Raw genomic sequence first — 18,468 nt, forward strand, 5'->3', positions numbered from 1 at the left:
TAAGGAAGACACAGTTTGAGCAAGATTGTTGATTATCATTTCGGTGGAAGAATTGATGTTAGACATAGGTGATTGAAAAGGTGGTGTGATGTTGTTGAAAGAGGGCATGGACTAGGAATAAGGTGGTGGGGCATTATGATAAGTAGGCATTGGTGATGATTGGGTAGGAAAAGGGACACTTAAAGAGGAATAAAGTTGTTGAAAGAATTGCCCCCTTGTGTCACATTGATTGGTTGAGGAATAATAGGAATGTTCATGGAAGACATAGGTAACGATGGAGGATTAAATGAAGAAGAGGGATTTCCCCCATGACCTATGGTTGTAGGAATTACATTTTCAGTTGAAGTAGCCATGATGTTATATGTGAAAGTAGGAATACTAGGCATAGGATTAGTCAAAGGAATAGAGGAATTGACTTGCGTTGGAGGTTGTGAATAACCAACAATTTCAACACAACTCTTGATAGGCATGACATTAGAATCAGTAATATGTGCAATTCCATGTAAGATATTAATTCCATTCTTATCACTTTGAAGCATACGCTTAAGACCTTCAATTAATGGAAGAGATTCACTATTAGGGTATTCTTGGGATATCCATTATCGAAAGCTATCAAATTGATTGTCCAATGTAAAAATTTGATCTAAAGAAACCCTAGTTATAGTTTCTTCTTCATCAAGGGATTCATCAATGGGGTGAATAGGCATGTGATTAGGATGGGAATAATTAGCATGATACTCATTAAAGAAGTCACCCAAATTAGGCTCCATCTCCTCAGTAATTAAACCTTGGGAATCTTTAATTCTAATGCTTTGTCTAACGAGGATAGGATAGGTAGGACTAATATGTTGGAAATATGGAGGAATTGATTATGTTTAGAAGAACTAGTGTTACCCGTAAGGGTTTAGGGTTTTATCAACAAGAGCTTTTACTAGGAATCTTTGACAAGATGCACAAGTGGTGTTGGTGCGGCTTCTAATTCGAATTCAAGATGCAGAAGATGATCCTTGATCATGCCTCAACTGATTGAAGACATTGCTTTGGCATGGTGGACCCAGAGTAGGTTTGGTGCCTATCTAGGTTATGGACTAGTATCATGTTAATGTGTTCTCTACATGTTATCGGGATAATCTATGGATTGGTTAACATTGTTTTGGTCTAAAGTTGACATGGCATATCATTGTAAGATGGATGTATGTAATGATCTTATTGCAATATCTTTTGGGTGGCCGACCTAACTAGTTTAGGCCTTAGGGTTTGTATAAATTGATGTAAGATCTCAATGTAGATCTAGTGTCATGGTTGTGGAATGAAATATCATATGCAAAGGAGATTTGGTTGATCATAGGTGATCGAATTGGGTTTATGTAAGAGGCCAAAGGCCTTTGATATTGAGCTTAACCGAGACTCTAATCAAGCATGGTAGATGCCATCAGTGGCAGTTCATTCTTCTAGATTGTTGTCCAATTATCTTGAGGTAGTTTTTGTTAATGCATGATAGCTTCGGTAAGATAAATGATTGAATGAGAGATAAATGAAGTCTCTCATTCAATCATTTATCATATTGATAAAAATGATAAAACCTTCAAGCAATTAATTCCTCTTTGATAGCCATTCTAAATTTGCATATAAATAACCTATTCATTGATAATCATACTATATATTTTGTTTATGTTCATCGATTACTAAATCTTGTATTTCAATTTATATTGATTAACATTATTAATGATAAATAGATGATTAATTAAAACACTGATTAATATCAGGTGGCATATGCTATATCGGGTGGCATAATAATAAAGGTTACCGATAGTTATCGGATGTTAAGCCTACACCGATAATTATCAGTTGTTAAGGCTAACATGCCGATAACTATCGGCTATAAGCATTGTGCGAACACTGATAGACATCGGTTGTTATAATACTTCCACACCGATTGGTAGTAACGATGAACATGCATTTGTTTAGTATAAATAAAGAGGCACAATAAAGTAATATCTTCATCGGTATTGACCGATCAAGCCATTGCTTGATCGTACCCCATTTGTTATATACTTATATTGAGTGGCATTTGTGAGATAGGCCATAGAAAATATTAAATGCTGCTCTCACCTGCCACAAACAAGAAGATAGTCAGATTCATACATTAAGGCCATAATATATACAACAAGATTATTTTAATAGAATATAACTTGCATATTGAATGTAAATTGAACATCATTTGCATGGTATTAGAGCTATAGTTAAATCAAACCTAAGGTTGTTCAATTTTACGTAAAATTCAAATCAAGTATATATTCAACATCACAATCCTATCAATGGCTAGCGTTATCAGATTTGAAGACAGACTCGCAAGGGGTGACAAATTCTCTGCATGAAAATTCAGAATGCAAATGATTCTAAAAGAAAATAAAGTTGAATCATTTGTAAAGACTAAAACTAACGAACCTGAGACTGAACCTGACAAAGCAATTTGGAGAGAAGGAAATGATAAGGCTATTAAAATCATAGTTGATGGGGTAAGGAACAATATTATGCCCATTATAAAGAAACATGAAACAACCTTCAACATGTTCAAAGCACTTGAAGACGCTTTTGAGATATCCAATGCCAGTAGAATCTTGGCTCTAAAAAGAGAGATAAATCATATAGCCATGATAAAAGGGGAATCAGTCAATGCTTACTTCATGCAAATATCCACCTTCAAGGATGAACTGGCAACCCTTGGATATGAGATCTAAAGCAAAGAATTAACCCTCATTGCTTTAGATGGGTTGCCTAGTATTTGGGAAATGTTCATCCAAGGCATCAGTTCAAGGGATAACTTTCCAAAATTCGATAGGCTAAAGGCTGACTATCTCCAAGAGGAATCAAGGCAAAATAAGAAATGGATCAAACAAAAGAATATAGATGAAGATCTTCAAGTTCTAAATATGAACTCAAACAAAAAGGGAAAGCAGAAGCAATTTAGGAGGAGAAAAGGTTATCATGGCAAGAACTCCTTCAAGAAGGACCTCTCTCAAATTCAGTGTTATAGATGTGACAAATTTGGGCACTATGTTGCCAAATGTCCAAAAAGAGATAAACAAGCCACATTTGCCAAAAAAGGAAAATCAAAAAAGGAAGAGGACTCCGAGAAGTATGTGCTCTATTCAGCACTCACAAATCAAGCATCAAACAAAGTGAACTCCTTGGTGATCGATAGTGGCTCATCCAAACACGTCACAAGATTTAGAGAAGTACTAGACTCCATGAAAGAGGAGAATGATGAGGAGGTAGCCATCGAAGATGACTCTACACACCCTGTCAAAGGAGTTGGAAACTGCACCATCAAACTAAAGTTAGGTGTATCATTATAACTTAGAGGAGTGTTATATGTTCCACGCATTAAGAGGAATCTTGTCTCAATATCAACACTGGAGGACAATGGATACAAAGTGACCTTCATGGACAACAAAGTGTTGGCTTGGCCAAAGAACTCATCAATCAAGAAATCTAAAACAATTGGTCAAAGACAAGGCTACTTGTATGAGCTATGCATAGAGCCCAACTTAGCCCTAATTCATGAAACTACAGATGCCAATGAAATTTGGCATAGAAGACTAGGCCACCTAAATTTTAGAGCTTTATCATCAATGGGAGACCTTTTCATAGGTCTACCTAAGCTAAAGCAATATCATTCAGGGGCATACATAGGATGTGCCCTAGGTAAAAATACTAAGGGTGCTTTTCAGAGTAGTACTAGGAAAACAAGTAAACTTTTAGAGTTAGTTCATTCTGATGTATGTGGACCTATGTCTGCAAATTAATTGGGGGGATTTCTATATTATGTAATATTTATTGATGACTACTCTAGGAAAACCTGGATCTACTTTCTGAAATGTAAAGAATCAAAAGAGATCCATAACAGGTTTAAAGAATTCAAATCACTAATAGAAAATTACTCAAGAAACAAAATTAAAACCCTAAGAACTGATAATGGGGGGAATAAACATCATAATTATTTAAAGATTTTTGTAAAAATTCAAGGATTAAGAGGGAGTTTACAATACCTTACAACCCTCAACAAAATGGGATAGCAGAAAGGAAAAATAGGACAATCGTTGAAGCTGCCAAAGCTATGATTCTTGATCAGAATCTAAATATCAATATTTGGGCAGAAGCAACTAGCACTATTGTATATATTCAAAATAGATGTCCTCACTCTCATCTTGAAGATAAGACTCCTAAGGAAGTCTTTACTAAATCAAAACCGGATATAAGACACCTTAGGATTTTTGGATGCCCTGTCTATATTCATGTACCTAAGGAGAAAAGATTAAAATTAGAGCCTTCTAGAAAAAGGGGAATCTTTGTAGGATATAGTGAAACCTCCAAAGCCTACAGGATATATATACCTAGTCAGAAGAATATTGAACTAAGTAGGGATGTGATCTTTGAAGAAAACTTAGCCTTCAAAAGAGCCCAAAGCTCTCTAGATCTTGAAGTCTATATTCCCAACCCTAGCTTAGATAGAGATCCTACTCTTGAGCTTCAGAGGGTGAATCCTGAGGAAACTATGAGTGAAACTCAAAGTCTACATAGAGAAAACCTCAAGAAAAGACCACTATGGTCCACCAAAACTGTAGAAGAAGCTCAGAAGTTTGTTGCTCCCTTAGGAACCTTCAGAGAAAGAAAAAGGCCTAATAAATTCACTAGCTATGTTTCCCTTACAACAGTATTGAAAAACACAAGGCCAGATTTGTAGCCAGAGGCTTCTCACAAAGGGAGGGAATAGATTATGAAAAAAATTTGCACCTATTAATAGGTATACATTAGTAAGAGCTATACTAGCCATTGTAGCAGCAAAGGGGTGGATGGTACACCAAATAGATGTTAAGACAACTCTCCTAAATGGTGAGATCTCAGAAGAAGTCTACCTAGAGCAACCTAAAGGTTTTGAAATTCATGATGCAGAGTCTCATGTGTGTAGACTCAAGAAAGCTCTCTATGGCCTCAAATAGGCTCTTAAGGCCTAGTATGAAAGAATTGGCACCTATCTCTCAGGACTAAGCTTCTCCAAAAATGATGCAGATCCTAATCTCTACTACAAAAGAAATAAAGGTGATATGCTAATATTGATTTTATATGCTGATGACTTATTAATCACAGGAAATGATCACCTTATAGATCAATGAAAGAATGATCTATCCAAAGAGTTTGATATGAAGGACTTAGGAGTTCTTCATTACTTCCTAGGATTGGAAGTATGGCAAAATTATGAGAACATTATACTAAACCAAGGAAAGTACACCTTGGATATTTTGAAGAGATTTGGAATGCTAAACTATAGGCCCATGACCTCTCCTATGGAAACCAACTTACATAAACTTAAAGAAGCAATAGCAGAGTCACAATCCACTGATCCTACTCAAAATAGACAGATGATTGGGTCCCTGATGTACCTAGTAAATACAAGATCAAATATATGTTATGCAGTTAATGCTCTAAGTCAATTTATGTGTGAATTGAATGAGATACACCTGGTTGTAGTAAAACACATTATGAGATACCTACAAGGTACCCTAAACCTTGGTCTCAAATATGAGAAATTTGATATAGACCTACATGGATTTACAGATTCAGATTGGGCTAAAAGTGTGACAGAGAGGAAAAGCACTTCAGGGAGTTGCATTAGTCTAGGTTCAGCTATGATATCTTGGATTAGCAGGAAGTAGTCTTCTGTAGCTCAAAGCTCCACTGAGGCAGAATACATTGCAGCTTCTAAGGCTGCCCAAGAAGCAATATGGCTTAGGAAGTTGCTTGTGGGGTTGTTTGGAGAACTTATGAAACCCATTGTTATACACTGTGACAACCAGAGCTGCATAAAACGTTTAGTAAACCCAGTGCTTCATGACAGATCCAACCATATTGAGATTCCCTACCACTATGTGCAAGATATGGTAGATAGGAATGCAATCCAAGTGGAGTATGTTTGTACAAGAGATCAAACTCCAAACATTCTGACCAAACCTCTTTCCAGAGTGAAGGTTGATTACTTCAGAAAAGGTTTAGGTATGATAGAAAGGTAATTTTCTTTGTAATCTATATTTGCATACCTATAAGATGTTTATCATGTAAATGTCTTTGTCATGATAGGACAATTTTTGGATTCTATCCCCTGGGTTCATATCTAAGAGGTGACGATCTCTCCAGATAGTGAACACTTGTATGAGGACATTATAAGGTGATGATATTATAATGTCCAAACTAGTTATCATGTTGGATCTCTGGTGTGTCATGGATGTGCCATGATTGTGTTGTGATAAAACATTTGTATAAAGTGTTAGTGCACATATCACAACTTGGATAAGATGAGAAATTAATCTTTCTCATATGATTATCCTTAAGTATTGCGTGTGTAGCTAATACAGATATCGCATGCTTAGGTGATATCCTATCAATCACAAGATTGATGTGATGGACTTCAGTATCACGTATTTAGGTGATACTTCATAACATATGATTAGGTGGTACTATTTCCTAAAAATGTCTAAAATGCTAACTATCAATTGAATTGTGATGCTTGAATATATTGTCTACATTCATCTTACCTAGCTAAGAGGGAGTGTTAATGCATGATAGCTTCAGTAAGATAAATGATTGAATGAGAGACGTCTCTCATTCAATCATTTATCATATCAATAACTATGATAAAACCTTCAAGCAATTAATTCCACTTTGATAGCCATTCTACATTTGCATATAAATAACCTATTCATTGATAATCATACTATATATTTTGTTTATGTTCATCGATTACTAAATATTGTATTTCAATTTATATCGATTAACATAATTAATGATAAATAAATGATTAATCAAAACACCGATTAACATCGGGTTGCATATGAGATATCGGGTGGCATAATAATAAAGGTTACCGATAGTAATCTAGTGTTAATCCTACAATGATAGTTATTGGTTGTTAAGGCTAACATGCCGACAACTATCGGCTATTAGCATTGTGCGAACAACGATAGACATCAGTTGTTATAATACTTCCACACCAATTGGTATTAACGATGAACATGAATATGTTTAGTATAAACAAAGAGGCACTATCAAGTAAGGTCTTGATCGGTCATGACCAATCAAGCAATTCCTTTATCATACCCCATTTGTTATATACTTATATTGAGTGGCATTCGTGAGATAGGACATAGAAAATATTAAATGCTCCTCTCACCTGCCACAAACAAGAAGATAGTTAGATTCATACATTAAGGCAATAATAAATACAACAAGATTATTTTAATAGAATATAACTTGCATATTGAATGTAAATTGAACATCATTTAAAGTTTTAAACTCTTTGTAGTCAGTGAGACTCCTTTGTAATGAGCAGTATGCTCTAGGTAGTGTGCCTTCCTGCATATTCAGGCCCCTTACTGTATCACAGAATTTTTGTAAAAGTATCATCTGACTGTGAGTAGGCTTCCCACTGTGGTTTTTCCCTTTACCAGGTTTTCCATGTACAAATCATGGTGTTATGTGGTATGGTTGCATTGTGATAATTCTTCGTTTCATTCTTAAGTTTTTATTTCTTACCGGTATCTATTTCTACTATTCCAGTATTGAATGTTTATGTGCTATGGTTAAAGGTTATAAGGTGGTTTGATTAATATAATCTGTTGACAACTGACTCTTAGTTGTCCACCGGTTATCCAAACAATTGGTATCAAAGCTTTGGTCCTATTTTGCAGAAGCTTAACTGCTTGAGGTAGATCCTATGACAACTAATACTTCAAATCCACCAACAACTATTTTCAGAAGAGAAATCCCTAAGCTTGATGGAACAAATTATGATATATGGAAAATTTGAATGGAGACTTATCTTAGATGTCTTGGCAAGGATATTTGGGAGATCACTAAGAAAGGATATATACCTTATGATATGGCATCTGGTAATCCTTCTCATGCAGACTTGGATAAGAATATTGAAAATGATTGCAAAGATAGAGAAGCCCTCCTGTGTGCACTCACTGATCAACAAATCATGGGATTCACTAATAAATCATCTGCAAAGGTTATGTGGGATGAATTGCAATTTCTGAAGGAAGGTGATCCTACTGTCAAAATTGCTAAACTTGATGGTTACTGGGTAAGATATGAGAAGTTGAAGATGGAAGATAATGAAAGAATTTCTACATTTATGGTTACTAGGTCTCTATACATACAAATGATAGCGTAGTGTACATATGTCCCCATGGCATGCTGGTGTCAAGGACCCAAGATCGAATAGGTCCTCTACTATAACTTATTTTTGTTTCTACATTTCCATAATAGTTAAAACTTTATTAGTCTTTTATATGTACTCTAATATTCTATAATTTTTTAATTTAGTTAGTGTTTATCCTATTGTTTTATTTTTATCCCCTAGCTCACCTTTAGTGCCAATTTAAGTGAGGTAGCAATAGATAGTTTTTTCTCTAATATTTTTCATCTTAGAGGTTAAAAATTCACTCCTTGATACTTTGGTGAACCTGACATGAATGTCTCATGTCAGATCTCATTCTTTTAAAATTTGATGCATTTGAGAAGGCATTTTCTAAAGATGATTTTGATATGTTAGATGAGGTCTTAGATGATTTCTTAGAAGCATCTCCTTCTAGCAGAGATGTAAAAGATAGTTCATCTTCAAACTCATTTTTAGTGAAAAATGAAGAATTCATGAATGTCATTGTTGTCTCTACGGCTCTGTGAAAGCCTAAGAGACAATGCATTTATGTGACCATGGCTAGTCCTTCTCCAAAGAAAGTTAAAACCATTGGTGGGAAACCATTAAAGGGATATGCTCTTGATTTGTATACTAGTTTTATATAATCTAAATAGCCTTCCTACAATACCATTTCTCATACATGTAATACAAGGAGAAATAAACAACATCTTGATCAACCACAACCTTCTTTACCACCTTTTCAACCTAGTCTTCCTCAAGCACCTTCACCTGTTGTCAAGTGCCCTAGTCACTATGATCTTGTTGAACAACTATGAAATATAATGGCATTATTAAACACTATCTATCATGACTAGTTTAAGTGAGGTAGCGACAGATAGTTTGTTCTCTAGGATAGTTATAATATAAAGCCCTTATAATATAGGATAGCCTTCTAGGGAAACCAAAGCATACAAAATATCTACCGTTACATCTATGACCTATTGATAAAGGATCAATATTTACAATTATAAGTTATACATAAAATGTTGCTTTATGAACTATCAAGCATTTTAGAAGCATTTCTGCAACACACATAATACTCTATGAGAAATAATTAAGCATTTCTTATCCAAGACTCTAAACACACCTAAACACTTGTATATTTCTTAGGCATCTAAACACACCAATACATTTTTTGTGACTAGATCATAGGGGAAGGAGAAATTATTTTAGCTAGTGTGTGGTGATAATGATAGTTATATTGAAGAGGATATCTCAAAGGATAAAAAAATTAATCTGAATACCCTCTCCTCTCATAAAAAAACCAAAGGAAATGAATATGACTATAGGATAGAAGATGGTGCCATTGGGGATGATATGGAGTTAGAAAAAGAGAATGAAACTAAAGGTTAGGGGATATGTATTGGAACTAAAAATGGCCATATCATTATAAAGTAGGATGGAAAATTTAACATTGTGGAACCTAATTTTAATGCCTATTTACCCAATATTTAAAAACCTACACATTTTGTGCATAAAAAATTTATACAGTTAGTCTATGTGGCTTCTAACTCAAACTAGCTGGTGTATGTTTTGGTAACTATGAGATATACTACATCCTCATACAATTTATTAAAAAAATGGATTTTTATTGAGATTAATCACTCAAATATTAGGTTGGACAACATGCACACTCTTTTTGTGGCTAGAGTAGTGTAATTTAAGGATAAGATGAGACCATCCATCAAACATGCAATGCTAATTATAAAAGGATGAAATTTAAGGATTTGGCCAAGTTAAAGTAATTTGTGCTAAGTATGGAAGGTTATCTAAAAGTTTATGTTGTATGTTTTTGAGGTCTTTCCCTATGACATTGTATTTACATGAACAAATTTTTATGTTGTGAATTATGCCTATCTTCAAAACTATGATTTATGATTTTGAAGGAGAGTATGTCTACAATTGTTCTATTTGATTCCAAAGTTTTTGAGTTTAACTTTTTCAAACAAAGACTTTAAAGTGACAGAGTGGTCACTTTTCTAGTTGATCAATTAGGTTTCTATTTTGGTTTTATGTGCTAGAGATTTGGGACTAGATAAAGCTATAGTAGGTAACACATAGTTTGTTCTTTCTTTTGGAATAACATGTGGCCTTTTGAAACTAGCCTATTACATTTTTGGTGGTGGTTTTCTCACGTGACCAACTTGTAGATGTGATAATATTTTCTTTGGTTAAAATATGAATGTAGTTATAACTGTAACACATATATAGTTAATTTAGGCTCATTGCTATAATAGGAGTGTATGCATGGGTATCAACATTTATTGATGTGCAAGTTTGAGACTGACGCTATGTGAGTTGCATTCTAATCATTGTTTGGTTTCATTAGTAGATCATATAAGGGAGTATTTTGAAGGTTGCTCAGATCAAAAGCAAGTCCTGTGTTTAGTTTCAAGGTCTGCAATCCATATCTCAATATTCGAGTGTGATTGGTGCCTTACTTGTTAAGTTGGTACTTAGATAATGGAGTAGAAAATTGGTTTCTCCTATAGGTTCATTCTTGCAAATGTAATTAGGTAGTGGTGTCTCTAGTCAATTGGTGTATACGTTATATTGTATGTAACCATTTGTTTTATTAGGTTATATTTGGGCACTAGATCCAAGTAGTTATTTTCATGATAATTTTGTCCATTCTAAATTTCTAATACACATTTGAAATTAAAATATTTAAAAAATTAATAATATTAAAAATCATTAAAAATAAATATTATTTAATGATTACAAATTAAAATAATCTTTCTCATACACATGTCGGCTTCATTAACTCATCGTTACTACATCCTTTTTCTATAAATATTTATTTCAATAAAGAGTCATTGCAAATGTTTTCTATTATTAGTATACCATTTTATCACTAAGCACAAGAAAGTCATATGTATGTAATGATATTATTAATTATAAATGTATATTAAAAATTGAAAGAATGCCTTATTAATCATATATTTATTAAATACTTACCAATAAAATTTAATTAAAATCAATTATATAAAAATTCAGTAAAAATAAATAATATTTAATGATTGCAAATTAAAATAATCTTTCTCGTACACATTTCAACTTGATTAACTCATCTTTACTACATCCTTTTCTATAAATATTTATTTCAATAAATAATCATTGCATATGATTTCTATTATTAGTATACCATTTTATCATTAAACACAAGAAAGTCATATCTATGTAATCATTTTATTAATTATAAATGGATATTAAAAATTAGAAGCATGCCTTATTAATCATATAATCATTAAATACTTATCTTACTTTCAATTTCAAGTGGTTTATTGTAAATTGCCTTTGATAAATACTTATCTTACTTTCAATTACAAATTAAAATAATCTTTCTCATACACATGTCGTCTTCATTAACTTATCTTAACTACATCCTTTTTCTATAAATATTTATTTCAATAAAGAATCACTTAGCACAAGAAAGTCATATGTATGTAATCATATCATTAATTATAAATGGATATTAAAAATTGAAAGCTTCCTTATCAATCATATATTTATTAAATACTTACCAATAAAATTCAATTAAAATCAATTATATAAAAATTGAGTAAAAATAAATAATATTTAACGATTGCAAATTAAATAAATCTTTCTCATACACGTTTCAACTTGATTAACTCGTCTTTGCTACATCCTTTTCTATAAATATTTATTTCAATAAATAATCATTGCATATGTTTTCTATTATTAGTATACCATTTTATCATTAAGTACAAGAACATCGTATGTATGTAATCATATTATTAAATATAAATGGAGATTAGAAATTGAAATCATGCCTTAATAATCATATAACTAGTAAATACTTATCAATAGAAATCAATAATATTCATAATTAGTAAAAATAAATATTACTTAAAGATTACAAATTAAAATAATCTTTGTATACTCATGTTTACTACATCTTTTCTATAAATATTTATTTCAATAAAGAATCATTTCATATGTTTTCTATTATTAGTATACCATTTTATCATTTTATTATTAAAAATTAGAAGCATGCCTTATTAATCATATAATCATTAAATACTTATCTTACATTCAATTTCAAGTGGTTTATTGTAAATCGCCTTTGATAAATATAATGGAGATGTCATTATATCATAAAACAAACGTGACTGTCAAACTTGTTTCTTGTGCCCCATTTTTTTATTGAACCGGGCATCATTTCTTATAGAAAATTCCCCTACTTTAAAAAACTATTGTTTTCTCACATTTGAAATTAAATTATTTTACTCTCAATCATTCCAGTCTATTCAAGTGAAATTTTTAAGTGTTATATTAAACATAAAGTTGTCGTACACGGTCGTTTCAATCCCATTTCCTTTATTATGCTTACTCAAGTTTGTCGCATAGCTCTAATGAAATATGTAAACCACTCACGTTTTTTTTTTGGGGTTTATTCTTTGAATGGTGCAATGAATCTCATTCACTTCAACATCTTTCTACTACTTTTAGTGGAATCTTTACACACCATGACAACCACATAATAAAAAAAATCTCATTAACATCCACATTTCAATTGTTGGTAGCATTTCAACTTCAAGAAAAAAATTTGCTTTCATGAGGTTAGTACTTATAAGGGATTGTATCACATATCTTAGAAAAAAATTCACCTTCCATGTAATATCTTTTTTAATTAATTTATTATTTGATTTCTTCTCTATTGACTACCAATGATTCCTAATTATGGTAGCAATATTAACAACAAAAGTAGAGTCACAAAGCGATGTTCTAAGCCTTGAGAATTCTTTAGGAGATGTATTTATACCTTAGTAAAAAAAATAAGAGAATGATGAGAGATTAAGTGCAATGCAGTATAATACTAGATTCCTACCATGCAATACAGTTAATAATCAATTTATATAATTGAAACACTATCTCCATATATTATATTCACATATTCTCATAGAACATAGTTTGAGTTTACAACTAATCCTTTTATATCTTATTTCCATAAGTCTTCCCTTCTTCTTCTATAGTTGTTCCTTCATCTATGTAACATCTATATATATATATATATATATATGCTATTTGGGATGTGTCCCTTACAATATATACATATTTCTATTAGATCTAATTTGCCTTATGCTCTACATCTTTTAATTATAGTCGATTTTGCCATCCTCTACAAATCTATTCCATCTTTTGTTGTTACCCTTTCCAATCAATTTCACCATCCTCTACAACTCAATTCCATCTTTTGTTGTTACCCTTGCCAAGAACCACTACATGACATTACAAATAGAATACTATATCAAATTTTAGATATACCGATTATGAGCCACTAGCACGATAGACCAGCACTAACCATGACATTGACTATAGGTAGAACCACTACATCACCATGGGCTATAAGTAGAACAACTTAAAAATTTGTGAGACATAAACAAGTACTAGCAACATCATGAACTATAATTATAAACTTGGAACTATATTGACATAGCACAACAGGTCTAGAAAAGAACTAGCAACACTATGGACTACATTCTACATGCATACACATATTGTAGCAACGACATGGACTATGGGAGCGCACAACTACAGGTAGAACCACAATTACAGGTAGAGTATTGGCAACAACATGAACTACGAATAGAACCACAATTATAATCTTAGAACAACTACAATGGTATAACACTACATGTATAGAAAAGTTAGCAACAATATGGATTAGAGATAAAATCATTACAACAAGATGGACCATAAATAGAACAGCTATGACACTACATGCATACACATATACTAGCAACGCCATGGACCATAATGAGATGGACTACGAATAGAAGAACAACCAGAGGTAGAACAGCTACAACGCCATGGCCATAGAGACATAGACAAGTACTAGCAACGACATGGACTATGGGAACCACAACAACAGGTAGAACCACAATTGCAGGTAGGATTACCACAACGGCATGGCTCTACAGATACAGACACTTTGCACTCTAACTCCTCGAGGCGCTTAGAAATCTCCGCAAGGGGCTTGGCAATGTTTCCGAAGTCTGCAGAAAACTTTTCAAGGGGCTTAGAAACTTTGTCGACGCCTGAAGAAATGTTGCCGACGCCCTTTAAAATGCCACCGAGGCTCGTTGAAATTTCGCCGAGGCTCGTAGAAATGCTTTCGAGGAGTTTATAAAGGCGACTGAGGCTCGATGAAACGCTTCTATATTTCCTTTCCATGACGACAAGGGCGATGATGAGAATAATAAGTATGGCCGCCACCAGAACAACGATCACAATATCGATTCCGGACTTAGAATCGTGATCATCATTATCATAGTAGTTGTATGGATCAGGATCATCAAGAAAAGGAGGCGGTGGTGGTGTAAATTGTGTTACACTAGATAAAGGCGGCGGAGATTTTATTAGATCAGACGGAGGCGGTGGAAATTGTATTATAGCAGGTGGAGGATAAGGAGGAGGAAGATAATTAAGAGAAAGAGGAAGAGGACTAGGACTGATCTGTTGTCCATTACAGCCATGATGATCTACAACCCTAAAACTAGCTACCACCATAAACCACACAATACCATGATTCATCCTTACTAAGAAAGAGAGCCTTTAGAGCAAATAATTAAGAGCCTACTTTGGTGCTCTTTAGATTCTTATGCTTTTGCATGTTTCCTGGTATAATGCGTGATGTAGAATTTATAGACCCAGGCCGAGTTACAGACAGTCTCACTTATCTTTCTCTGCAAGCTTTAAGTTGTTGCTGAGCTCATTGACGACGTTGTTCCCTAGCTCATAGCCTCTATTAGTATGACGAAAGTGATGACGTGACCGCCCAAACGGACAAAACGGCCCATCCCATGCCATGCCCCCATGTGATGACGTGACCGCCAAAACTTAAAAAGGGTTACATTCTTAACAGAGATAGTAAAATATTTTACTGAGTACGGAATAGAATGATGTCGGTTTTTGTAACTTTATTTATTTACTTTAGGCCGCCCCAGTCATTGTTTTTATTTATTTATATTTGGCACATTAATAATGCAAATAAATAGTAAGCTCTCACTTTTTGTTTTAATAAATACTCAGTCTTGTCCGTGCTTCGAAGTTTGCAAACCTGAACATGCAAAGCTAATGCTACAACCTTTTCTAACTTCTTATTATTGAGATTTGAAATAGGAAAAAGAAGATTTTTTGTTTTTTAAATAATTAAATAATATGGTGTAAGTTGAAACATTCAAATCTGATTTAGATTTTAAATATTTTTTATTTTTAAAATATTTTACAATGAATAAATAGTATATGTAAATATTCTAAAAAAATATAAATAGTAAATACAAGTATTGTATAAATATAAATAAATATTTAAAAAATAGAATAAATTAATAAGATATTTAGCTCAAAATTTGACGGAGATATTATTATATTTTATCATGGAATTATAGGTGAAGGTTGTTTGTAACTTTTATTAAAAATTATTTTTTAACTATTAGGGGAAAGAAGCCATACTGGATATAGCTAACTTGCACATCTTAAGCTCCTAAACGGTTCATCCGATTTCAATGATTCTTTTGTTGTTCTCTTCATATGCCACATAGGAATTAGTTATATGCACAAAGGTCAAAAGGTACAAATTTCAAATTGTGGTCCAATACATAATAACCTTTGTGGCAATAGTAGATAACTCAAAAGTTATCCACTATTGGTATATATGATAATTATGGTAAAAAAAGATAAAAAATTATCCACTATTGGTATATATGATATTTATTAAAAAATTATTCACTATTGGTATATGTGATATTTATTAATGAACCTTCCATTACCATTTCTTTTGGCTCCTACTATGTCTACTAACGAGGGGTGACGTTGACAAAAAGATGATGACTAGCTCCTTTCCCCTAGAGAGGACATTTTTTCATATTAAAGTTTTTTTTAAAATTTCTTTGTTTTAAAAATATTTAATATAATTTTTTTTCTAATTATAAAAATTTGGTGACTTCAAAATTTATTTTATAAAACATAATTTGAAGTACTAACCTCTTGATTTAATTTATAAATTAGGTTGCATTAATAAATAAAATTTCCTTGTCCAAGGGGTTGAGCTTAATTGGTTAAAATACTGGGTTCTCACTCTGGAGACCCAAGTTCAATTCCCAATAGGGACATCTAAAATGAACTCTAAGTTGTGACTCTTGGCCTTCCATAAAAATGTGACTCCTACAAAAATAAATAAATAAAATTTCCTTATTAAAATGTGTATTTATTATTTATATTGCTTCTATGAAAAAAAAATATACATTAAGTTTTACAAATAATTCAAAAAAATTAAAATAATTATAATTTTCATCGAATATTATATTATGCATTCTCCTCCCAAGTTTAATTTGCTCTTGTGGATTCGACCCATTTATTTTCACACCTACAAATTAAACCCTTATTCAAATTCTTTTAAAAAACAAATAAGGCTCAATGTGACTCCTTCCAAGCTTGGATCCAACAATTAATTGTGTGTTAAGTATATTATAAAAGGAATTGCCTCTCCCTCATTTAAGACTATTTATTGAGATCTACAATTTCTTCATCCATCTATCATAGAAACCTATAGAGGGGTACTTATCTAGTTGAGTTACTCTCAAAATTGATCTGGCATCTATCATAATGTCATGCTATATTTGCATGTTTTAATTGCATTACACTTTTGACAACAAGTTTTCAAAAACCCTAGTTTCACACTAGATCTTTGTATCATCCTTTTGTATCTCTCTATTTTTATCTCTCCCTTCACCTATTTCTATCTATTTCTCTCCCTCTTCCTCTTCTCCTTTATCTTCGTCTTTACTTTTATCTACTCTAAACTAACCACACTAATGGTAGGAGATTAACTCTATTTTTTATCTCTTCCTCTACTTATCTCTATCTCTTTATCTATTTCTCTCACTTCCTCTCTACCTCTTTCTTCAACTCTCATTTTATCCACTTTAGACTAACTAGGCTAATGGCAAGAACATGATGCTTTGTGTCCCTTGTTTTATATAGGGTAAAATATTTAAAAACCATAAAAAATAAAAATAATAAGAAATCACATTTTTCCACAATGATTCTTTAACCATATAGCATCGTAGCAGTTGAATGGTAAAGTTAAAATTGAAAATTTTAATCAAAAATAGAATTCATAAAGGGTAGAATAATCAAGGGATAATCATGTTGGTGCAGTCACCAGTGAGGAGAAACCTCAAAGAGATCAGTCCAAACCAGCTAGCAAGAGTAAACACAGGGATATGATGGAGGCAATGTAGAACAACTTGAATTGTAACATGAAATCTAAATACAATCAACTGGCAATCAATCGGTAATCAACCAGGCTACATAAACTAGCACACAGGCCTGCTAGAACATGCAAAATAGGTCACACCTGAAAGTTAAATCCTTAGATCTATCTTCTATGCTCAATCTAACTACCTCATTCTACATTGAAATGTGCAATTAAAATGATATATATGATCCAAGAGGATCCGGTCAACCCAAAAAGGGATCAAAACCCGAAGAAAAAGACCTAACATGTAAAACCAACAAGGTTAAACTCCACCAATGAAATCCTCTAGAATATCCAAAGGATGAAGTGTAGATCATAGGAAAAGGTCGACCACATGCCAAGGAACATTGAAATCAATACCCAAGGCTCTACAAGATTTGAAAGGGGTTCTAGTAGATCACCAAAATAAGTCCAGGTAACTAGTAACAAAGAATTATCAACTGGTAGTTCAGGAAACTGACATGGAAACTAGTAGCGATATCTTGCCGAAAAATGATCCAAATGCGACGCAGTCTGGAAATAAGATAGATGGTCCAATGAGCCAAAACTAGTACACACAAAAATAAATGCTAAAATTACAAATAGAAAGCAAAACAAAAAGGAAAATGTTTTTGGTTGATGCAATATTGCCATGAACTAGGAATTCTCCTACACTATACATCTGGGGTTATTAAAAAAGTGAGTCTCTCACTTTGTTGGGGTAAAAGGAAAACCAATGCGGTCTACCTCTTCCTGAGAAATCCAAGATAAATCTTCCATTAGTTTGACCTTGCACTTCACCAGGTACTCCTTATACTCATTGCTCTAGGTGCTACACCCAATCCTACTATTCAAAATATCTTCAATTTGATCTGGTTCCTTTCGAGGCAACTATTTCTCTGAATTATGGTTCATGATACTCATGATAGTTTGCAATATTGAATAT

Source organism: Cryptomeria japonica, chromosome 3, assembly GCF_030272615.1.
Source record: "Cryptomeria japonica chromosome 3, Sugi_1.0, whole genome shotgun sequence".
Classification (NCBI taxonomy): Eukaryota; Viridiplantae; Streptophyta; class Pinopsida; order Cupressales; family Cupressaceae; genus Cryptomeria; species Cryptomeria japonica.